We start from the raw sequence: 23980 nt of genomic DNA, 5'->3' as shown, positions 1-23980 counted from the left end.
CTTTCTGTGTCTCAACTTATGCTAAAATGAAGAGGTAGAAATAAGTAGTTTCTAACGTGTAATGTCTCTATTCACTCTGCATTGACAACGTCTAATAATAAGAGTGATGGGGCCGGGCGCGGTGGCTCACGCCTATAATCCCAGCACTTTGGGAGGCCGAGGCAGGCGGATCACGAGGTCAGGAGATCGAGACCATCCTGACTAACACGGTGAAACCCCGTCTGTACTAAAAATACAAAAAAATATTAGCCGGGCATGGTGGCCGGCGCCTGTAGTCCCAGCTACTCGGGAGGCTGAGGCAGGAGAATGGCGTGAACCCGGGAGACGGAGCTTGCAGTGAGCCAAGATCGCGCCACTGCACTCCAGCCTGGGTGACAGAACGAGACTCCGTCTCAAAAAATAAATAAGTAAATAAATAAATAAATAAATAATGATAAGGGTGATGTAATACATACCAATAAAATTAATAAAATAGAAACAAATTTAATGACCCAAATTCTACCACCCTAACATAAATACTTTAGTTTTATATTTACCTGTCTTTATTCTGCAGGATAAACAAAGCATAACTGGTTCTGAAAAGTACTAAACTGTTTTTTGCTGTTTTTTCTTTCTTCTTTTTTTTTTTTTTTTTCTGAGACAGGGTCTCGCCATATCACCCAGGCTAGAGTGAAGTGACGCAATCCTGGCTCACTGCAGCCTCGACCTCCCAGGGTGAAGCATTTCTTCTTTTCAGAAAAAAAAAACTTATTAATACATTTTATTTTTTTCATGGTTAAACCCCTATACCTTCTAAACTCCAAGAACCTATTCTGAACCATGGTGACTCTTCATGTGTGTGGTATGGGCCGAATTGTGTCCCCCCAAAATTTATACGTTAATGTCCTGACCCCAGTACTTCAAAATGTGACTGCATTTGGCGATAAAGTTTTTAAAAGAGGTGACTAAGTTAATCGTATTAATGGGGCCATTATAGTAGGCAGTAATCCAATGCAATTGATGTCCCTAAGGAAAGAGGAGATTGGGACACAGACAGATGTGTACACAGGAAGACCATGTAAGGACACAGGGAGAAGACAGTCATGTACAAGTCAAGGAGAGAGGCCCTGGAGAAGCCAACCATGCTGACACCTTGATCTCTGACTTCCAGCCACCAGCACTGTGAGAAAATAACTTTCTGTTGTTTAAGCCACCTAGTCTCTGCTACTTTGTTACTGCAGCCCCAGAAAACTAACCCAGTGAGATATGATTGTCTTCTGGGTAAACTATACTGATCACACTAACAGTCATTGACCACAGAAGTGTATTGTGACCAAGACCTTCCATATAATACCAAGGCAAACACCTACACACACACACACACACACAAGCTGAGCTGTTTTAGTAGGTACACACCTATTAAATTGTAACATAAATGTGTTTTGCAACAATTTTTTTTGATCCTGTAACAGAACTAGGGTCTTGCAAAGTAACCACATCCTCTGCCTTCAGCTGCTTCTCCCTTCCTGCCAGCCAGCCACACTCACTAGATACTTTGAGAGGAGCCCGGGACAGGGGGTTAAGTGGACTGTGTCCTTCCAGTCCAGCCTGCCTCTTGAATTCTCTCTGAGAAGGTTTGGCCAACAGTCTACTTTTCCAAAACAGAGACCAGAAACACCCCTCGCACTTTCTTCAGAGAGGGTGTAAGCATCTCCAGGGATCAGATGGCTCATTTCTACAGACCTAAGATGATAGATGCTCCAGGGACTCACCAGCAGTAGCCAGAGCAGCCCCTTTACCTTCCAGGAATGGGGAGGAGGGCTTCCCAGCAGCACTAAGGTTTGCTTTCGGATTCAAAGCACCAGCTTCCCCGGCAGAGACCTGGGTATAGAGAGTGGCAGCTGCACAGAGACTCATCTGTGTCGTGACCAATACAGCTTTAAACAGGGACAAAGAGAACAGGGAGAGCCAGGCAGTCTTAATTTAGGGAAACAGGTCACAAGGCTCTTCAATTTGGAGTTGGTATAGCCAAGAACCCCCAAGAATTGAGAAGGTAAACAATGCACCTTCCCCACCTTCCCTACATCATTCTGAGGAGAGCATGGAGGCTGAAAAGAGTGTGGCCCTCTCTGCTCATTTTAGCTACAGCCCAGCACCACGGATGACCTCCAAAAAGTGGGCAGTATGAAGCACTGGACCACGGCATACTGAGAAGCACCTGCTGCATGCCCAACAGGATGGGGCATGAACACCCCTGAGGATTTCTGGTCTACTAAACAACCAGCAACAGCAGCTAGGACGATTGCTAAAAGGCACAGCAACTGTAATGAATATAACAACCGGCTGCTGCTGCTGCTGCTGCGGTTACAACCTAGTTTCAGCATTTGCCTCAGCCAGATAATTCATCCTCTTTCTCATGGGGAACTCTCCCCTGACCACTATTACCTCCTCTCATTAAAAATCAGCCTCTGCATTATCACTTCCTTTGCACTGTCACTGAGGCCACAAAAATGTAAGGGAGAGAGTGACACCCCGCCTAGTCCTGCCCATGGGTACTTTGTCCTACCTCCCCAGTGACATCATGTTTTTGCAGAGTTAGGGAAGAATGAGCCAGGCTTCGCACTGAGACTCTCCAGCAAGCTAGGGCTGACCTAAAGAAGTGTGTAACAGGAAAAACGGCCGCCAAAGCCATCAGAGGAATGCTAACCTTGTATTGTGTTCAGAGACGATTTTAGCGAACACAACTTCAGAAGAAGGCATTGACAAGACAAAGGCAAGTGGCTCTATCTTTATGTGCAGCTTTCCACACACATCTTCCCACTTACTCACAAGTGTGTGAAATATTAATATCCACATTCAACAGAGGAGGTCCTTTCCATCAGGCCTTTGCCCAACGTCAACTTCTCAGGGAAGCCTGCCCTGGTTATGCTATCTACAATATCAACACTGGCCAAGTGCGGTGGCTCATGCCTGTAATCCCAGCGCTTTGGGAGGCCAGGGCGGGAGGATTGCTTGAGCCCAGGTTTTCAAGACCAGCGTGGGCAATAGAGAGACCTCATCTTTACAAAACAACAACAACAAAAAAATTTAACAGCTGGGCATAGTGACATGTGCCTGTAGACCCAGCTACTCAGAGGGCTGAGGAAGTAGCATCACTTGCGCCTGGGAGGTTGAGGCTGCAGTGAACTATGATCACACCACTGCACTACAGCCTGAGTGACAGAGTGAGACTTTGTTTCAAAACAAAAACAAAACAAAATATCCATACCAACCCCTATGTAAACACATCCGATCCCATATATCACCTTAGCACTTAATCATTCTCTAGTATGCCATCTTACTTCCCTTATTGCCTGTCTCCCAGGCTAAAATATATAACATTTATAATTACATATTCCAAAACCTCCATGAAGTCAGGACAATGTCTGTTTTGCTCAGTGCTGTATCCCCAGCAGCTGGAATAGCGCCTAGCATGTAGTAAAGGCTCATACAGATGTGTCGCGTGAATAAATAAGGGAACTGAGGCTCCTAAGGTTGAATCCAGCAATGCAAGCTGCAAAAAGGCAGAACTCAAATTTGCCAGTACCAAATTTTCCCCAGGCACTGGTGGAAGTGGAGAGAAACTGCTACATTCACTGGCATCATGGGAGACAGAGAGACCATCAAACAAAAGTAGGTACAATAGGACCCAAGGGGAAAAAACACAAGCTGTTTGCATTTCTTTGAGAAAGGCTAGAAAAGCAAAGGCAAGTGGTAGGACTCATGAGAAAATACAAAAGTGACAGCTAATTCCAGGCTGGTGAAGGAAGAAAAACATAGGAAGATGAGGCAATATGAAAATAGGAACAGAGCTCTGGGGTGGAGGAACCTACTCCATCCCCAGGGCTTTCTTTAACAGCAGATGGAAAAATGAAGAATTCATATAGTATGCTTGCTTCATGAAGAGTCAGGAAAAGAAAGAGAACAATAAAAGAGTCTAGGTGGGGCACAGTGGCTCATGCCTGTAATCCCAGCACTTTGAGAGGCCAAGGCAGGCGGATTGCCTGAGCTCAGGAATTCGAGACTAGCCTGGGCAACAGGGCAAAACCCTGTCTCTACAAAAAAAAAAACAAAAAAAAAACAAAAAAAACAAAACCAAAAAAAACAATTAACAGGCCTATGTGGTGCGTGCCTGTAGTCCCAGTGACTTAGGGGCTGAGGTGGGAGGATGGCTTGCGTCTGGGAGGTTGAGGCTGCGGTGAGCCGAATTAGCACCACTGCACTCCAGCCTGGGTGACACAGTAAGTGACACCCCATCTCTAAAAGTTTAAAAAATAAAAAAAATGTCTAAACTTTGTAACAGCCCAAGAGACCTCTGAGGGTTGAGGTGGGGATAGGACTGGGAGGGGCTGGGATGAGAAAGCTGTGGAAGGAGCAGATGGTATCCTAAACCAGGATGGGGAGGGGAGGGGAGGGAAAGAAGGGAAGCTTGTTTCGGAGTGGCCCAAAGGAGAGGCAAGGAGATAGGTAGAGGCTGCACACTTAGGACTAGCCAGGTGGAGTCTAAGAGAGCACTTGGCACCTCTCTGGAACAGAAGCAACACAGATAGCCAGACTGAGCTAGGGCCCGACAATCAAGGGAGGTTACGACAGATGTCAGTGATGGCCATTCCCAGAAGCTATGCCTCGAATGTCCCCTTTTCCAATCAGGAATTATGCGGAGGGTCAAGTAGCCCAGAGAAGCTCCCCTTGGGGTGTGAGTCCTGGACCTAACTGATGCAAATAATCCTATGGGCTTGCACTGTTGTGGGTACCACCCCATCCCTAGGCACTCAGAACTCCACCCTGGAGGGGAGACGCCTTGTTAGGAAAATACCTCAGGGGAAACGATGGTTGTGGGAGTACATGATGACAGATTGGGGACAATGAGCAGAAAATGAAAGATGGGGACCAGGTGGTGCCCTGACCAGGCCAGGCCAGCTTGCCAGCAGACCCAGTGGTGGTGTTTGGGCACGTGACAATCTGCTGGAAAGGAACTCCCGAAGGGTGGTCTCAGAACCAAGATATGGGCATGGATTTCCCAGAGAGAGGTACCAGATTCTGCCCCAGTGTGAAATGACCACAAGGAAGCCTGCAGTCCTCTCGGCTTAAGTAACCACCGAATCAAAAATCATCTATATAGGTGAAATGATAGGATGGCTGGGAATTGCTTTATAATTCTCCAGCAAACCAAACAAAATGTGGGAGGGGATAGAAGGAACAGAGTGGGGAGGTGTTGTACATATTGAAGGTGGGAGAGGGTACGCGGAGATTTATTGGACCAGTGGATGGCAGTGTCCTTTCCAAACCAGAAGCAGCACCACCTGAGGGCTCTAACAAGTTGCAAATTCTCAGGAGGGAGCTGACCCCAGATCTGCTTAAAAATACACAACAAAAAACTCTAGGGCTAGGGCCCAGCAATCTGTGTTTTAACAAGCCCTCCAGAGGATTTCGCTCCGCGGTTCGGATGCTTGATCAAATTTGAGACCCACTGCACAATACCTTTCTCTCTCCTTTTGTGCAAGTGCTCTGATTTCCATAATAAAGGGTTTAAAAAAACCATCCCTATGGGCATTTTTGTTGTCGAGTTGTTTATTTCTTACATCACTTGTCTTCAATTGCTATTTAACTATTGTTTTGATCTTTTCCTGGAGCCAGAACAGAAAAGCCAGAAAGCAGAAGCCACTGAGACTCTCTCTATCCCGCCGCGCCCCCCGCTCCCCACCGCCCAGTTTGCAAATGTAAACTTCCTGTAAGAGACGCCCCCGGCCGGCGCACACACCGCTCACACCTGAAGGCTGTGTCTACAGAGGGGCCCGGGAACGACTCCCAGGGCGACGTGCAGGCCGCATTTCGGAGCTGCCCCACTTTCCCCGGCCTTCACCGGGTGCCCTCAGCGTACGCCCAGGTCCTGGCCCCAGGCGCTCTCGCCTCCCGCAATCCCAGAGTCCGGGCCCAGGTGGCACTGCCACGCGTCGATCCTGTGTGGGCACCCGGGCCTCGCGAGAGACGACCCCTCTAGAACTGACTTTTCAGAACTGCAGCTCACGAGATATGGGTCCCCTCATCTTTTCCGTTCTCCCTTTCAGAAGTTCTTTAAAAAGACGGGGAAGGAGGTGAGGAGAGCTGGAGGTCGAGTCACAGGGCAGGGCCCTCCACGCACTGTCGCCTCCTCCCCGCTGTTTCGGGTCCTGGATGAGGGTGCGGAGCTCGGAAGACCTGGGCGGTCGCAGGAGGTGAAGGGTTAAGAAGCGGGAGGCCTCCTCCCCCTCCGCGTATCCAATGCCCCTTCCTCCTCCCCTCCCTGTTCCTCCCGCCACCCCCCTTGTGTGCTGTAAAACAATCCCTTTGTTTCCTCTTTAAGACATTAGCCTCAGGGGCCATTATAGGAAAGAAAGGTAGCCAGGCCCTTTTATCTGCGAGAATCCATTAAGCATGGCCTCTGTACAGCAGGCCGGTCGGTTATGGGCTGCTCCACGAGGGGTCCCAAAGTGGGAGAACCCCTCCCAAGCGAGGACCCAGACGCACCTGTCTCCCATGTCACTACCTCCCCCTCGGGAACTGGAATTTAGGGGGAGTGGAACGCCGGCAGTTTTCAAACGAGAGTGAATATAGAGCCACGGTGGGTCTCCCGCAGAACCCCAGTTTCACACCTTCCTGCCCTCGCGCCATCTCTTCCTGCACACCCGGGAAATGGGATAAACTTTCGACGGCAAGATGGGAAATGACCCTACTCTTCGTTTCCTCAGCGGGTCTTGGTGCGGGGCCGCCACCGTGCGCGGGAGAGGGGACGCAAGCAGCTGCTGGTCCGGTCGACCAGACGCGCACGTGTCTATCCGCCAGACAGCTGTGGGTCGGTCCGAGGGTACGCGAGGACGCCTCTGTCCCGCAGCCCCGCACGCATTTGATTGTGGTGCTGAGCAACAGCTGCGAATTTTGTCACTGGGGGACCGAAAGAGGGCCTTTTACCTTTCTTAGGAAGCTGTGATGCAAAATGCCTGCTGAAAGTACTGGAGGTTTCATGTGTCTCATCAGAAAATAATCTAACACCGATTCATTATTTATATCTTCCCCCAAGAACCAGTCGCCCCAAATGCCCACTCTGCCCGTGCGCTCCGTCTCACCTAGCCGCCCAGTCACAACAACAAACACTGCCCGCAGGCCCAAGGCACAGGCTCAGTGACTGCGGCTCCGAATTCTGGATTTGGGGACCAGGCGCAGGGGGAGCGGAGAAGGCGTGGCAGCCTGGCCAGGGCCCGGGGAAGGGCCAGTGTGACACTTTTATCAAGTTTAGTGGGCGGAATCTTTTCTTTTTTAAATTGCCAATAATTCGGATTGTTGGGAGTAACGGTGGCAGGAAAGCCACAAAAGAAAACTCTTTCTTTAAATTCTCTGTTGTATCCAGGTCAAAGATACAATATCAAGTCAGTGTCTCTTGTTTGAAATCTCCGTGGAATGACCTTCTTTGGATCTTCTCCTGCTCTTTCACCATGAATATAAATATTTTCTCCACTTACCATATGTTACCCACGCACTTCCACAGACCCCACCGCCACCGCCCTGCTGGGCTCCTTGCAAAAGGAAAGTCTGCCCTGCTCTCTCCTCTCAGCCGGGAGGGCAGGGGGAGGAGGGAGCAGTGTTGTTCAAGGGACAATGTCACTTTCCTCTTCATCAAGATTCTTTGTCAATTGCTGGGGAAATAATTGACCTCAAGCTACTTCAGTCACAACCAATAGAAAAATGGAACGGTGATGTGTCCAGCTGTTAAGGGGAGGCAGGCTGGAAAACAAAGGTGGCAAGGAAGGGGGCTGACATGAAAAATATGTAAAGCTTCATGTGCAAATTCTTGGGAAACAGTGGAATTTCACTTTAAAATAAAACAAAAAGACAGAATTGTGTTCATTTGTCATATCTCCAAGGTTGCGGTTCTTGATTTGTGCCTTTGGATAACTTGAAAGGAGAATCCCAGCACAGAAGCCCTTTCATACAGCTGCCGTCTTTTCGGTTCTCTGACCCTTTCCTTAACTTACACAATGGCACTTTTTCCCAACACCCTTCACTCAGTTAGCAGCCAGAATGATTCAACTCCATCTGATTCAGGGGCCCAGGGAATAATTTGGTGGTTCTTTGAGTATTGTTTGGCATTTATTGTTTTTGGTTTAGTTTAGTTTTTGTTTTGTTTTTTTGTTTGTTTGTTTTTTGTTTGTTTTGTAACTAGTAGGAGAAAGCAGCCTGAAAGAGAAAAGGAAAAGTAGGAGGAGTGAGAGGGATAACCAGAGAGAAAGCCAAGAAGAAATTCAGCAATTGCCTTTCCTGGCTTCCCTTAAAGAGATGATGGTTAGGAGTGGTTTGTTAAAACAAATCTCATATTTCAGCCCACAAGATGTCCCATTTATGAAGCTGATCCTGTTCCAAGTTAGACCAATCAGGCAAAAATCAATAAGGACATTCAATGCCACCAATGTGGTAAGAAGCAAGAACAATATCAAACAGCAACTCAGCGAGGCCTCAAACATGAGCTCTTAGCCTGAACTGTGTCTTCTCCAAAGAGGAGAAAAGAGGACTTGGGGTAGTGGAGGGGAGGGGGCAGTGGCAATCCAGATGCTACAAAAACAGCCCGATATCTTCCATGGTACACATTTACCTTCCAGCGTGCGACTAAACCGGTGTAGTGGATGTGTGAGTGCTGATGAACAGCCACCGTGGAAGAGCCAAGGTCCCTGCCTTCTCCAGGCCCAGCATTGAAACACAAAAGGTGGAGAAGAAGAAGAATATTAATATGGCAGAAACCCCTGTCACCTGGGTGAAAGAGCTCATCAGACTCACAAACACATTTTTGACAGCTTATATCTTCTCCATGGAGTTGCAGGGAGTGGTGAGTGAGTGATCAGGCCAACCTTAAAAGCAAGCACATCAGCACACAGAAAGTAAATGCTATCAGTGCAGATTCTCAGTGACAAATATTTGGTATCATTTCAAAAATTTCCCCAAGAGCATGATGCATTTTTCTCTAATGGAATTTTTAAAATTTTTGTCTGCTCTAAGATGTCACCAGGTAAATGCGATAATTTGTACTATGGTCAGAATGTTTGTGTCCTCCCCACATTCTTATGTGGAAATCTTATACCCCAAAGCCATTGTAGTAGGAGGTGGGACCTTTGAGAGGTAATTAGAACATGAGATTAGGACCCTTATAAAAGAGGCCTGAAAGAGACTCCTCCCCCTTCCATGTGATGATGCAGCTAGAAGACACCATCTATGGACCAGGAACCAGGGCCTCACCAGACATTGAAACTGCCTGCACCTTGATCATGGAGTTCCCAGTCTCCAGAACTGTGAGCAATAAATGTATGTTGTTGATAAGCCCCTCAGTCTATGGGATTTGGTTCTAGCTGGATGACTGGACTAAGACAGTCAGCATATATCAATTTCTCCAACCTCTCCCAAGTGCTTTCAAGATCTTCTCCAAGGCTTATTCATGTCATAGAACAAACAGCAGGTATACTTTACTTCTCTCAGAATTACTAACTCCAACCAGCTGAGTGGTGTTTATTTAAGGAAAGACTTCACTGCTTAAGGAATTCTCTAGTGTTCATCACGGTTTAGAGCTGCTTAACCCTGTTTCATTTGAAGCTAGAGAGATTTTTACATATAACATCCTTGAAAAGAGCTGGTTCTGGACTAGTTGTATTCTAGCTGTATCTAGAATGCACCTAATTGTTTACCTAATGGAACTTCACCTAATAGAAGTTCACCTAATGGTTCAAAGATGAAGCTGTTGAATTACTGTCTGGTAATGGCAATAGATTTGCACTGAACTCTCTATGTTCTCTTTCAGTCTTCCTTATGACCCCTGGCACTCATTTTCAAGGTGGGAAACCAGGATTGGGGTAAAATCTGTGGATATAGTAGTAAGGTTAATTGGCTCCTGTGAAAATGAAACCTACGGCTTGGCCTCATTAGCCTTGCATTAAATCTAACATCTCAAAGTGCAGTTGAATGGACATAGTTCTTACCTGGAATATATTTGTAATTTGGTAGAATCCAATATGGTTCTCACCAAATATTGCCCCATCCTGAGATGTGCTGGGTGAAACAGAGGAAATTACAATAAGATGTCAATCGATATTCTAGATTAATGAAAGTCAAATGCTTTCAAAGTATGTTTTTCATTCTACAAATAATTTAGGTTTAAACATCTTAAAACACATTTTATTATGTATAAATTATGATTATATTATGTAAAATTAAAAAATGCCTAGAAGAGAAGCTAAAAAGAAATAAATCAAATGGTTTATGTTTTTATTTGGATGGCAGGATTATGAGTAAATGATTTTTTCTCATCTCAGTTTTCCAAGATGTTATTGAGTAGTTATAATTACTTGCTAATGGAATAAAATATATGATCATTCCATAAATATTGGTTAATGTTTATGCATAGGAATCACTCAAAAAAAGTGACTTGACAAGTACAATTTCTGTTTTCTGAAAAAACAGTGACTTGAACAAGCATAAGAAGAAGTAACAGGAGGAAAGGAGCAGTCATGAGTGCTTCCTACCATCTGTTGGGCACGTCACAGCGTTATCTCATTTAATTCCCTCTGCTGGTAAAGGAGACGCTGATTTTACAGAGTAGGGAATTGAAGTTCTGAGAGTGCATGTAAATTGCTCAAGATCTCACTGGTAAAGGGGCCACTCACACTCAGTGTTTTATGCTTTCCTCCTGCTACGTGAAAGACGTAGTAGCAGCAGAAACATTTAATAGGTTAGACAAATAAATAAGTGTAACATCCTGTCCTACCAAAAATCACTGTATTGAACTGGTCTGACTACACCCCTTACATAGAATCCCCCTCCCCACCATACATACACACACACACACACACACACACACACACACACACTGCTGTCACTGATTGGACCAGAATGGTCACCTGACCCAAAGCTGCTGAGCCATTAATTTCTCAATAATTTACATAAGGAGATGCATAAATTGTGATAAAGTCTAGCGTAAGCTTTTCAATTCAGATCTTAGGCCAGTTGGGGGAGTAGAAAGGATTGGTTCTGTAGAGAGCAAAGATAACAGAGGATGGAGGCCACATGGATAAGCAGAGAAGACGTGCCTACAAAGCAGGGAGGGAAGCAGAAATGGAGGAACAAGAGGCCATATGGTCCTCCTGTGTAGTTCAGAAGAGCTTTTCCCATTCTCACAGCTTCCCTGTGGACAATGTTTCCCATGGAGCCCTCTGTATTTGAACAATACCACATTTTATTTGAACTAGCTTGAGTGAATTTCTTTTCCCGCAATAAAAATATGTCAAACTACAAGCCAGGTGCGGTGGCTCATGCCTGTAATCCCAGCACTTTGGGAGGCCAAGGTGGGAGGATGGCTTGAGCCCAGGAGTTAGAGACCAGCCTGGGTAACATAGTGGGACCCCTGTCTCTACAAAATTTTTTTTTTAAAAATTACCCACGTGTGGTGGTGTGCGCCTGTAGTTCCAGCTACTTGGGAGGCTTGTGGTGGGAAGATAGCTTGAGCCTGGGAAGTCAAGGCTGCAGTGAGCTATGATTGTACCACTGCACTATAGCCTGAACAACAGAGTGAGACCTTGCCTCAAAAAAAAAGAAAGAGAAAGAGAGAGAAAGACAGACAGAAAGAAAGAAAGACAAAGAAAGAAAGAAAGAAGAAAGAAAGGAAAGAGAAAGAAAGAATGAAAGAAAAAGGAAAAGAAAGCAAGCAAGAAAGAAAGAATGAAAGAAAGAAAGAAAGAAAAAAGAAAGAAAGAAAGAAAGAAAGGAAGGAAGAAAAAGAAAGAAAGAAATCTCAAACTACAGAAGCAATAAACACACACTTTGTCAGAATCTCAAGTCACAAGTCTCTGCCTGGCTTTGCCAATCATGACCAGTGCTCCCAAACACATATCCATGTGGATGTCTCTCAGGAACCTCAGACTCAGTATTCATTAAGTGAGTGAACCCATCCATTTCCCTCCACATGCTCCCAATGTTTCCAAACTCAATGAATGTCACTAATATCCTCCCAGGTTTCTGACCTGTGAGTTCCCCTCAACCCTCCCTTCTTAGCTGCCCATATCCAACCTATCTCAAATCCTCTCAAATACTGCCCCTATCCTTCTGCTTCTCTGCCCCACCCCAGTGCAGGCTCCACCGCCTCCTGTGTTACAGGCCACAACCTCCTTGCTGGTTTCCCTGCCTTGGTCTTGCTCCTCTCCAACAGCCAATACTCAAGTCTGGTCAGTGTACACACAAACACATACACACACACACACACACACACACACACACACACACACTCACGTGCTCGCGCATGCGCGACAGCATTTAAAACCCTCCCATGGCTTTCCTTTTAGGGTAAAATCAAAACTCATGTGCATGGTCTCCAGGGCACTGTTCATTGTAACCTCTCCAGTCCTGTGTCTCAGCATCCTGCCCACACTCTGCCCAGGCTGAACCGCTTTCAGTTCCTCAAACATGTCATGCTTCTCTGCCTGAAGGACTTTTGTGTACCCTGTGCCTCTCAGTGTGGAACTCCTCCCCTACCTAGCGGCTCTTACTCTTCTCTTGTGCCTCAGCTTAGATTTCATGTCCTCCACAAAGTCTTATCTGATCTTCTGAACTTAAGGTTAAGTATCCCTAGTATGTGGCCCTGTGACCTTCTGTGCCTGACCACCCAGAGTACTTGCCAACCTTCATTGTAATTACTTGATTGTCTTTCTCCCTGGTTTGACTGTAAACTCCCTGTAGGCAGGGTATTGCTCTGTTATATCTCCAATGCTGAGCCCATCCTGTGATCAGAGAAGAGAATGTGGAACCTAGGGGCCTGGTTATATAGCAACTAGAGCATCACAGTCATGAGGTGCTCAGGATCTAGGCATGTATGATGGTCTTGGAAAAGAAATAGCTGTAAGAAGGAGTCAGTAAGAACAAAGGGGCTTTGGACCAGTCTCAGTAGATGAGGACAGTGGTAGAGAAGAAGAGTATTCAGGAGAAGTTGGAACCAGTATGGCTCCAAGACATTTGGAAGTTGAGAGAGGATTTCTGGTTTAGCAGGAAGATGATGATTTGGTTTTGTGAGAGTCTGATTGGGTTTGTGATGGCACAAGAAGTCCAAGTGACACTTAGAGTGGCAGGACACCAGCTGCAGAGAGGCAAGGGCCAGAAATGACAATTTGGAGGTAACTTGTCTAGAGGTGATGGTGGAAGAATGAAGGAAGGAGCTTCTACAGTGTGAGCCAAATATAGGGCCAACAGGAACTTGACAGTTAAGTCAAGAAGAGCAGAAACGAAGATGGAAGAAGGACTTCAAGGAATGAGTGAGAAAGCAGAGACTAGAGTCCATCCCCAGAGCATAATATGAGGTTATGAAGGCCAAGAGAGGAGAGAGATTAAGGAGGAGCTAGCTTGCAAGATTCAGTGCTGATTGTTGTAATGGCCAGCCTGTATTTAAGCCCTTTGCATGAGCAAGGCATGTTTTGAGGAACTTTTCATCAATGATTTTGTTTAATTCTCACAGCAAGTCTATGAGATGGGTGCCACTATTATTCTCACTCTATAAATGAGTTACCTGAGGCTCCAAGAAAGCCTACAGCTTATTGAGGTCATATGGCCAGAAAGCAGCAGAGCTAGGACTCAGACCCATTGTCTTGGAACTCAGAGCTGGAACTTGGGAGATCAAGGGAAAGATGGAATGGCGGGGTTGGGGAAGGGGAATATCAGTTTTCTGTGACTCTAGATAGCTTGATGAAACAAAGCAGAAATCTCTATTGTGGAAGAGAATTGAAGTTGAAAAGATAGGAAGCCTAGCTTCTTATCTGATGAGTGGGGCCAGGAGAGGGTGACAGTCAGAGGCCAGGAGAGAAGGAGGCCCAAGGCCTCTAGACCCATGTCCCTGCCTCTGCCTAGCAGCTGCCTCTGCCCAAAAGAGTGAGCTAAGGTGGTTTCTCCAGAGTCTTCTCTGCTTCCTGACTGTAAACAGCCCCAGGGTTGCCATTCTGGGCGCTTTTCAACAGGCCAAAGGGCCGTTGAGAGCTGGCAGTGCAGAGATGAACTGCTAGCTTCCAATCAACTTCCCAGGGCCCGTGTGTAAAGCCCCCTGCAGCCCTGGCAGGAGACAGAGGCCCTGAGAGGAACAGGAGGTAGGCAGACCCACCCATTTAGAGACCCCGCTAGGGGAACTGCCTGAGGCAAACAGCTGGGGTGTCCACAGCACCCCATTTTAAAAGATGCCAGAAACAGTCAATCTTAGTGCGTGAGTTTACTTACACCTGACAACAATTCTTTCCCCAACATGGAGACCTGGGGATGAAGGCGGAAGAGTCCTCCCACCCCCACCTCAGCCCCTAGTTCCTCTTCTTCCTGCTGCCTCATTTACTCTTCCTTTATTTCTTCCTCTCCCTCATATTTCTTCACAAGGACTGGAAAACCCTTGTCCATCAAGAACCTAAGTTTAGGAAAAAGAGAAGCAGGGACCGGGTGCGGTGGCTCACACCTGTAATCCCATCACTTTGGGAGGCCGAGGCAGGGGGATCATTTGAAGTCAGGAGTTCCAGGTCAGCCTGGCCAACATGGTGAAACCCCGTCTCTACCAAAAAATACAAAAAAATTAGCAAGGCATGGTGGCATGCAACTGTAATCCCAGCTACTTGGGAGGCTGAGGTAGGAGAATCACTTGAACCCGGGAGGCAGAGGTTGCAGTGAGCTGAGATGGCGCCACTGCACTCCAGCCTGGGTGACACAGTGAGACTCCATCTAAAAAAAAGAAAGAAAAAAAAAGGAGAGAGAAGCATGAAGGGAGGAGAGAGAATCTCTTTTCCCAGGAACTCCGAGTTGACTTGGTGCTTTTGTGGGGAGAACAATCATATCTGTGGACTCACTACCCAGGCCAGGGAGTGTGAGTGAAGAGCCGCAGGCCTCCAGGAAGACATGTGGGGCAGATTTGGGGACTGAATTTCAGGCCGCTGGGACATATAGGCAGAAGGAGAATCAAAGGAAGAGGAGAAAGGAAGCCATGCCCACGTCAGAGAGGACTGCTTCCAGTGGGTACAAAATTCACCTGAGAGGAATATTGGTCCTCCATTGGATGAGTCATGGATCTCTCACCTCAATCCTTTGCAACCCAGCCCCTCCCACCAGTCTGCCAGCTCCCAAGACACACTCCTTTGCACCTCCCTCCTGCACATCAGACACCATTTATTTGTCTTTGTTCTGCTGCTTCTGCTGCTTTCAATAAATATGGCTGGCTTTAAAGTCAAGGCAAAGGAGATTTACAGATAAAAGGGATGGGGTCTGAACTGTCAGCTGTGTTGCTGGCTTGCAACTGGACCTGAATCACAGTAGATGCCGGTTACAGGCAGTCCACAGTAATGACAGCACCCCTGGGGTTGTGCAAATCACCAACGCTGGTAAGCACAGAGGAATCGGTGGGTGAACGGACCCTGAACCCCTTCTCCACTCTATTTCTCCCCATCCTGGTGACAGGGGCCTCCACGCGGCTCATTTCAGCCTCAGGCCTTTATGTGGATGTCTGCCTGGACCATTTCTTCCAAGGGGCACCATGGTTGGCTCAAATATCAACTCCTCAGAGAAACCTCTCTATTCTGTTTTATTATCTTCAAGGCACTTATCTCTATCCAAAAGTTACTTTTAAAATTACTTCCTAGCCCCCACCGCCACCCCATAAAAGTTCCATGAGAGCATGGCCTTGGGGTACCCTGTTCTCACCTGCATCTGGGGCACATAGGAGAGCACCTGGCTTTTACCAAGGCTGCTCTGTAAAAGTGTGTCAAATTGAATTCATTGAAATTGAAGCTTCCACCAACAAAAAGCAGCCAAATGTTTAAACTGATTGTTTATCAGCAATTAAAATTTAGTTTCAAATCATTATTTTTGCCCATCTCTCAAAACAATAGTCCATCTTCTTCCTAATCAGTTGCCTCTTTCCTTTCATCTCACCAGATCCTACATTTGGAATGTCGAGAATATCTGTAGACTCCCGACAGTTAAAGGAAACCTATGGCTTTAAAAAGACGGTCATCACTGAAGATTGCATTAAACACGCTGTAAAAAGAAAATCTCCAAAGGAGATAAAGGGCCTCGGGGGTGGGTGGTGCCTGCCCAGCTGCCCCACCCCTGCAGGGAAACCTGCCCGCAACCTCCTTAACCCTTCCGTGGCCCGCACCTCAGGAAGATGCTGGGAAAGATCAGAAGAATCCAAGCACTACTTGCTGACTGGAAGAAAACAGCAAAAAGGAGAAAAAAAAAAAAAAAAGACCGATTCCAGTGTTGCTCCCCACCCCCATCCTTTCTTCTTCCAAAGAGGCTTCTGTTCAGAGAAATTAAAGGACTCTGATAGCAGATCACAAATTCAGGACAGAAAAGCTCCACTATGTAGCCAGAGACTGTATTGTGGGTAACCAGACGTTGGGCACTTTTTTTGCTTATGAACTTTTGGACACCACTCGAATAAAAGACTATTTGTTCCTGGACAAACACTCACCAGCAAAGAAGCTTTTAAGAGGAGGGGATATTTTTGTTTTGCATTTTCTCTTTGTGAAAAAAAAAATGAGACAGTGAAAGAGATAGAGAGACAGAGACCAAGAGACACTTGCTCTACTTACTTTTCACGTAAAAGAACTTAGACTAATTTGTTTACTATTGCTGGGGATTCATGTTTACAAGTTCCTGCAGCATTGTGGTAAAAGAAATGCTATTTTTAAAAAGTAAAAACCCACACAAGTCTCCATATTCAGGGTTCTTCTTCCCCTTCCTGCTTTCCTCACTCCCCACTTTCATTTCACAGATGGCCACAAACACATGAGCCAAGTCGAAGCTCAGGAGGCCCTTGTCTTTCTCTCCCAGACCCCTTTGAGACTCCCCTGTGAAAGGGTCATACCTGAACTTGGAAGGCAATCTCTAGTTCAAGTTCAGTGGAATTCTACTTGCCACAAAAGTCACACCCCACCTGTGCTCCTTTTCAGCAGACCAAACTCCTGGCAGTCCTAAATACACACCCTAGATTCCAATCCCCCAACCCTTGCAGTTTTCATTTTCCTTATATACAGGGACCATTTCTGAAATCAAGCTAGCAAGATGTTGAATAATGTCCTTTTTAAAAGAGGGTGTGCCGTAACTGGGTCACTAACAGTGTGACTAATCACGGGTGCCTGTAACCACAGTGACTGTGGCTTCAACCTGACTTGGTCATTTGTAAACCACAAAATGACCCAGCCATCTGCAGGGGCTGCTGGCTCTGGAGTTCAAGGCTCTTCCCACGCCTGTCCCCTCCTCACCCACAGGAGCAATGGGAGCAGCCCCTGGCCGGAACCACCCTCCCCTTGCCTCTGCACTGGCAGCATCTGGGAGGGAGCTACTCACTTCAAACCTCTTCTTACTCAAGTCTTTACAGGCCTGTGTTGTAGAGGCAACCGCAGCAGGCATTTGCAACAGTTGCTCTGGCCTGAGTTCCATTTAGCAACACCAAGTCCAAAGGAGAAAAGGAAGGGGTCTAGAATACATTTTTTTTTCCAAGAAAAAAATCAAAACAAAACTGGAAAAGTGGCCTGAGAAAAACTTCCCCCAGCTAGTTTAGGGCTCTTTGTTGTGCCTAACATTTATTCATTGCACTAAAAGTTAATAAAATCCATAAAGTTTTCCCCAATCACTAAAGCAGCTTAAGGAATTTTCAAGACAGGTGTGTCCTTTTGCCCAAGGGTCCCCAAATGTATCCTAAGTTAGGAGCACTAAGGCTGCAGTGCCTCAATGCAGGTCCCTCCCAGGGATCAGCCCAGATTGGGAGCTGCAAGGAGGAACAATTAACTCCTTACCTTCTGGAGACCCAAGTTCATTTTGGGGCAACCTGCAGCGCTTTAAGAAAAATCTTGGCCAGGTGCAGGGGCTCACGCCTGTAATCCCAGCACTTTGGGAGGCCGAGGTGGGTGGATCACCTGAGGTCAGGAGTTCGAAACCAGCCAGGCCAATATGGATAAACCCCATCTCTACTAAAAATACAAAAATTAGCCGGGCGCGGTAGTGGGCGCCTGTAGTCCCAGATAATCGAGAGGCTGAGGCAGGAGAATCACTTGAACCCGGGAGTTGGAGGTTGCAGTGAGCCGAGATTGCGCCATTGCACTCCAACCTGGGTGACAGAGAGAGACTCCGTCTCAAAAAAAAAGAGAAAAAGAACAAAGAAAAATCTTAGGGCCAAAGGGCTTATTTGTAATTGAGGAGGATGATTGGTGGTAGTGGTGAGGAAGATCTGCTCTCACTACCTCTCAGCATGAACCCTCCACCCCATCTCTCTGAAAATGGCCTTACTTTTTTCTTCATGGTCTGGGTAAAATTGGTCGAAGGTACACAAAAGACTAAGCAACCTCTCTTTCAGCCCCACCCCCTTACCTGTGTTCAACCATTCTCTTAACCATCAATCCCTTTTTTTTTTCTCTCCTTATCACATTAACTCAGTAGGGCAACTGCTGCTGTCCTGGGGAGGGAAAGAGTTTTCTCCAAAAGGACAGACGGAAGCAACAAATGGGAAGGAAACTGACAAAGCTTGTGAAATCCCAAACCGGATTGGTAAGAACAACGTCATAAATTATGGATCCCTCGAGCCGCCTCCGGCCTGTCACTGCGTGGTCTGTCTCCCCGGCCCTGCCCGGCGCGAGCGACACTTGTCCACGAGCGCGGGTCTCTCGGGCCTCAGATGTCCCCGCCCGGCCCGGCCGCAGCGCCCCGCCAGGTGGCCCAACTTAGGGCCGCGGGGGGCTCTGGGCGCTCAGCCTGGAGGGACGCGCCAGCTGCGGGGACGACGCCCCCCAGCCAGCAGAGCACAGGCTCACCATTGTTTCCGGAGACCCCCACGGGAACACCCTGAGCTGGCCTGGGCGCTCCGGTCCTAGGGGCCAGGGCCGAAGAAGGGAATGCGAAGGGCGCCGGGGGCGGGCGGGCGGAGAGGGTGCGGGATGTGCCCGCCTGCCCTGGGCGCGCAGGGCCCGCGGCCTTGGTGGGCGGTGTGGCGGGACCCAGGGCAGCGTGCGACATCTGCGCGAGAGCGCGGGGGCGGGAGGGGACGTCGTCACACTCAGGACGCCCATCTGGACAGGCTTTCCTCCCGTGCCAGAAGCGAGGAGGGAGAAGTCAAGGTTAAACGCTGCGGCGGGGCTGCGGGCGGGCACTGGCGGGGGCGCACAAAGCCGCCGGCCCCTCCACTCGCGCCCAGCTCGGCGCACGCCGCCCCCAGCCCGCCAAGAGCCCCGCGCGGGCTACCGTGGCCCCACCTTGCCCTTTGTCTTTCCTCCGGAGCAGATGTGCTGTGACCCCTGTAGCATTCGGGCTGTCAAGATTAAAGGAGCCTCCACTCTGTTTCGAAACTGCAACTCTTGTCCCCCAGACCTCATCAACCCCACCTCTTGTTTTTGTTTTGTGTTTTTGGCCACAAGTCAACCACTCATCATAAGGTGGGCAAACCCCTCGGTCCACATTTAAATTTGTTTGTGTGACAAATTGTCCTGCAGTTCCACCCTCTTAGCTACTGTAACCAGCACCAGAGAAACAATGAATTAGGAGATTAGAGTTACCGAAAAACGACTCATCCTGCAGATGTTGTCTGCTGAAGGCTGTTCTATGGACAAATATGTAAAGGGTCTGTGTGTGTGTGTGTGTGTGTGTGTGTGTGTGTGTGTGTGTGTAAAGCCAACAGCCTCACATTTGTTCTTTGGTAATTTGTCTTCAATATGCCTCCCCCCGACCCCCATGATGAAAGGTCAATTATCAGACTCAAAAATAAGCAACCTTATCTGGCAAGCCTGTACTCCCAGAAATGAATGGGAGAGCTGGGGTTTCTCATGCGGCAGAGAAAAGGGAACTCCAAATCAAGCTGAATTGTGTGTGAGTCAGACTCTGGAGAAAATCGTGGGTAAAGGAAATGTGGGGGGCGGTTTCCTGGATTTCTGCTGCAGGAAGAAACCACCGAAGGGAGGAGGGACGGCTGTTAGGGGAAGAAGTGAGGGAGGGGTGGAGGAGGAGAGCGTGGGCCGGGAAGGGAGGGAGAAGGGCCTCCTTAAGGCCGAGAGAGAGAGGGGCGGGGTGGATCGGTAGGAAGGCCTGGGCTTTCTTTGTTTAGTTGGTGTGGGCTGGGGCTGGGCTCAGTGAATGCGCCTAAGTGTGCACCGCGCGGTCAGCTGCCCGGCGAGGTAACAGCTGGCACCTGTGCGCGAAGTGCAGCCTGCATTAGCAGCATCATTATTCAGCATTAGAGCATTACAAAGATAATTACTGCGAGTTAGAAAAGCAGAGGACAGAGGGAATTGAAACCCCAGACCCCTTGGCTTATCAAACTCCCAGGTTACGAGTGTAATTTCAAGCTTTGGGAAAGCCACCTCTCGCAAAGCTGTGAGTCTGCCACGTTAAAGGGGACGCTCGGAAGACCCCACAGCTGGAGCCAGTGGCCCAAGGGCTCTTTTCCAGGTTTCATCCTGGCTCAAAGATCAAATTAGTGTCATAGATAGGATGCTGAAGGTCATCACACTAACATTTTCTGGTCTCCAAAGCAGTTCTACTTAGACTATCAGAACCAGCCTTTTTAAATCTAGAATTAAATGGGTCAAATGGAGCAGAGCAGGTACTTTGGTCTTTGAGTAACAATGATAGCCTCAACAATTAACAACTGTCCAGCTCTTTTTGTGTCAGATCCAATGGAAACACATTTATGAATTCTCTCCCTCAATCCTCACAGCAACCTTAAAAGGAGGGCATGATTATTACAGCCATTCGATAGATGGGAAAAATGAGGCTTTGAGAAGAGTCAGCAAAGTTCTTCAGCATTTTCCTCCCACATTTACTCTGTGCTTTTTCTTGGTCTAGAGCAGTGATCCCCAACCTTTTCAGCACGAGGGACCATTTTGTGGAAAACAAATTTTCCACAGATGTGGGGGGATGGTTTTGGGATGATTCAAGTGCATTACATTTATTGTGCATTTTATATCTATTATTATTACATTGTAATATATAAGGAAATAATTATACAACTCAGCATAATGTAGACTCAGCAAGACCCTTGAGTTTGTTTTCCTGCAACTAAATGGTCCCATCTGGGGGTGATGGGAGACACTGGCAGATTTTCAGGCATTAAATTCTCATAAGGAGCATGCAACCCAGATACCTCACATACACAGGTCACAATAGGGTTTGCACTCCCATGAGAATCTAGCGCCAACACTGATCTGACAGGAGGTGGGGCTCAGGTAGTAATGGGAACAATGGGGAGCAGCTATAAATGTCAGTCCTGGTCCATGGCCCGGGGGCTGGGGACCCCTGGTCTAGAGAAGACTCAGGCCTACTGTGCCTCCGATTTCCCATTGGTCAGACAGGAATACAATCCCGCCCTACTGCCTAGAGGTTGAGAAGTACATGCCTTTGATTTTGGATAGCCAGTAAATCCCTTTCCCAAAGCTTGAAATTTGCATGAATGCCAGCTCTCCAAACACACATTCTCTCTGCTTGTATCCTTGGTTGGGTCAGAAGCAAATCTCACAAAAGTAAGTACTGTACTGTGTTGTGATTTCTGGAAAACAAAGTGTGTTTAAGAAGTGACTTCTTGGCCAGGCGCGGTGGCTCACGCTTGTAATCCCAGCACTTTGGGAGGCCGAGGCGGGTGGATCACGAGGTCAGGAGATCGAGACCATCCTGGCTAACGCGGTGAAACCCCGTCTCTACTAAAAATACAAAAAAATTAGCCGGGCGTGATGGCGGGCGCCTGTAGTCCCAGCTACTCGGGAGGCTGAGGCAGGAGAATGGCGTGAACCCAGGAGGCGGAGCTTGCAGTGAGCCGAGATTGCGCCACTGCACTCCCGCCTGGGCCACAGAGCAAGACTCCGTCTCAAAAAAAAAAGTTACTTCTTTTATAGCTTGGTATACTAATTAGTGAAAAGTGTTTCACAAACTGGTTCAGCAAAAAGTTTGCACTTGGCACATCTGGCTAGCTATGTGGGCCATAATAAGGTGAAGAACTTGGGAATCAACATTAACTTGAGCTTCATCTAGGCCAGTAAACTCATTTCCCATCTCCTGACTCAGACACAGTAGGCTTGAGTCTTCTCTAAACCCGGGGTTCCCTAACCCCCAGGCCACAGACTGGGAATTTTTTCTAACAACTTTTTTTTCTGACACTGTAGTGAATGAAGTCAGAGAGGACATTTAGTTTCTGGTGTACACGTTGAGTTTATACAATCAGATTATGATACCAAGGAAGTACTATTATTAATAATATAGATCATAATTATTAATAGAAATGACTAACATGAACTGGGAAATGATGATGGGTCAGTTATGACACTGAATGCTACACATTCATTATCTCATTTAATTCTTACAATGAAAGCCCTGGCTTCTACTCCTTCCCTAGTCCCCTCTCCACCCTCTAGCCAGGGAGCTCTTTTTTTTTTTTTCAGGAACACATGCACTTTATTGAATGCCATTGTAGAAAAGTGTGTGAGGATAAAGGGCTGATACAGGGCGAGGAATGGAAGGTGGAGTGTGTGGGAGACAGGTCATGGTCAGAGCTCCTGGCCTGGATGCTGCCTCCTGTTCTATCGATAGACTTGGAAGATCAACACTGGGATGATGATAAACAGAATGATCATGAGGATGTGCAGAACCAGGGCCCAGATGTTCAGGCAGTGGGGGCATAGGCCTGGGTCCTGCTCAGGTCACCAACCATTTTCCTGTTCCTAGACTTCATGGAATAGGTGAATGCTATGAAGCCCAAGCAGCAGGAGTTCATGAAGCGGTTGTTAAACGGGGACCAGATGACATGGTCGGGCACAGAGGTCTTGCTGCAGATGTGGATCATGGTGGACGTTGAGGGAGGAGGGTTGTAGGGCACCCTCAGCACAGCCACCCCTTACTCCTCCCTGAGCATCTCATAGTTGCAGGGTGGCTGGTGTTTGAGGGAATGAAGAAGGTTTGGACCATGTGGTTCATGGTGTCCAGCGAAGACCAGCTGTCAGGAGCTCTTTTAAAAATGTGAATAAGGCATGGTGGCTCACGCCTATAATCCCAGCACTTTGGGAGGCCGAGGTCAGGAGATCAAAACCATCCTGGCTAACATGGCGAAACCCCTTCTCTACTAAAAAAAAAAAAAAAAATTAGCCAGGCAGGCTGGTGGGCGCCTGTAATCCCACCTACTCTGGAGGCTGAGGCAGGAGAATCACTTGAACCCAGGAAGTGAAGGTTGCAGTGAGCCGAGATTGCACCACTGCACTCCAGCTGGGGTGACAGAGTGAGACTCTGTCTCAAAAAAAAAAAATTGTGAATGAGGTCAGGTCCTGCCCTTGTATTAAAGGCTTCCAGTGGCTTCCCACTGAACTCAGGAAAACTCCAACTGCTTCTCTGGGCCTACAAGCCAGCACCACCTGGACCTGCCTCCTGCCAATTGACTCCATCAGCCCATAGCACATGCCTCCACCTGCTTGGCTTCTTCAGCCTTAAAGACATTCACACGTCAGGGCCGTTGCACGCACCCCTTCCTCTGCCTGCAATACCTAGCCCTTGCCTGGCTAATTTATTTTTTTAATTCTTCCATTTAAATGTCTCCACCTCAGGGAGGCCTTCCCTCAAATCAATCAAATCACCCTCGTAACCTATTCTTTTTCTTCTTAGCTTAACACCATGTAAAATTATCATTATCATTATCATTATTATTATTATTATTATGCCTCCTTACACCTCCATTTTTCTCCCTGATCCCTAAGAGCCAGGAAGTCAGGGATAGGCATTGCTCTCCATGTATCTTCAATGAATAACACTTTTGGACCATGCAACAATGTTTGCTAAATTAATCGAGAAGCACCCTCAGAGGTAGATACTATTATTATTGTTATGATTATGATTATGATTGTGATTATTTTGAGATGGATTCTCACTGTCACCCAGGCTGGAGTGCAGTGGCATGATCTTGGCTCAGTGCAAC

General features: G+C 47.4%; 1 long non-coding RNA gene and 1 pseudogene across 2 annotated transcripts; one reads left to right on the top strand and one right to left on the bottom strand.

Annotated features, from left to right (window-relative positions):
• Positions 1–17820: 17820 nt before the first annotated feature.
• Positions 17821–19610, top strand: LOC130541722 (uncharacterized). 2 transcript variants are annotated; one of them, XR_008955818.1, is made up of 3 exons: positions 17821–18365; positions 18481–18588; positions 19318–19610. It is a non-coding gene; the product is annotated as an uncharacterized LOC130541722 (long non-coding RNA). The 2 variants fall into 2 exon arrangements; XR_008955817.1 differs by having other exon boundaries at positions 18478–18588.
• A 2834-nt stretch (positions 19611–22444) lies between these two features.
• LOC100968760 (interferon-induced transmembrane protein 3-like) lies at positions 22445–23612 on the bottom strand (annotated as a pseudogene).
• Between the last annotated feature and the right edge of the window lie 368 nt (positions 23613–23980).

The sequence above is a fragment of the Pan paniscus genome, chromosome 7, assembly GCF_029289425.2.
Source record: "Pan paniscus chromosome 7, NHGRI_mPanPan1-v2.0_pri, whole genome shotgun sequence".
Taxonomy (NCBI): domain Eukaryota; kingdom Metazoa; phylum Chordata; class Mammalia; order Primates; family Hominidae; genus Pan; species Pan paniscus.
This window is presented reverse-complemented; position numbering and strand designations above follow the sequence as displayed.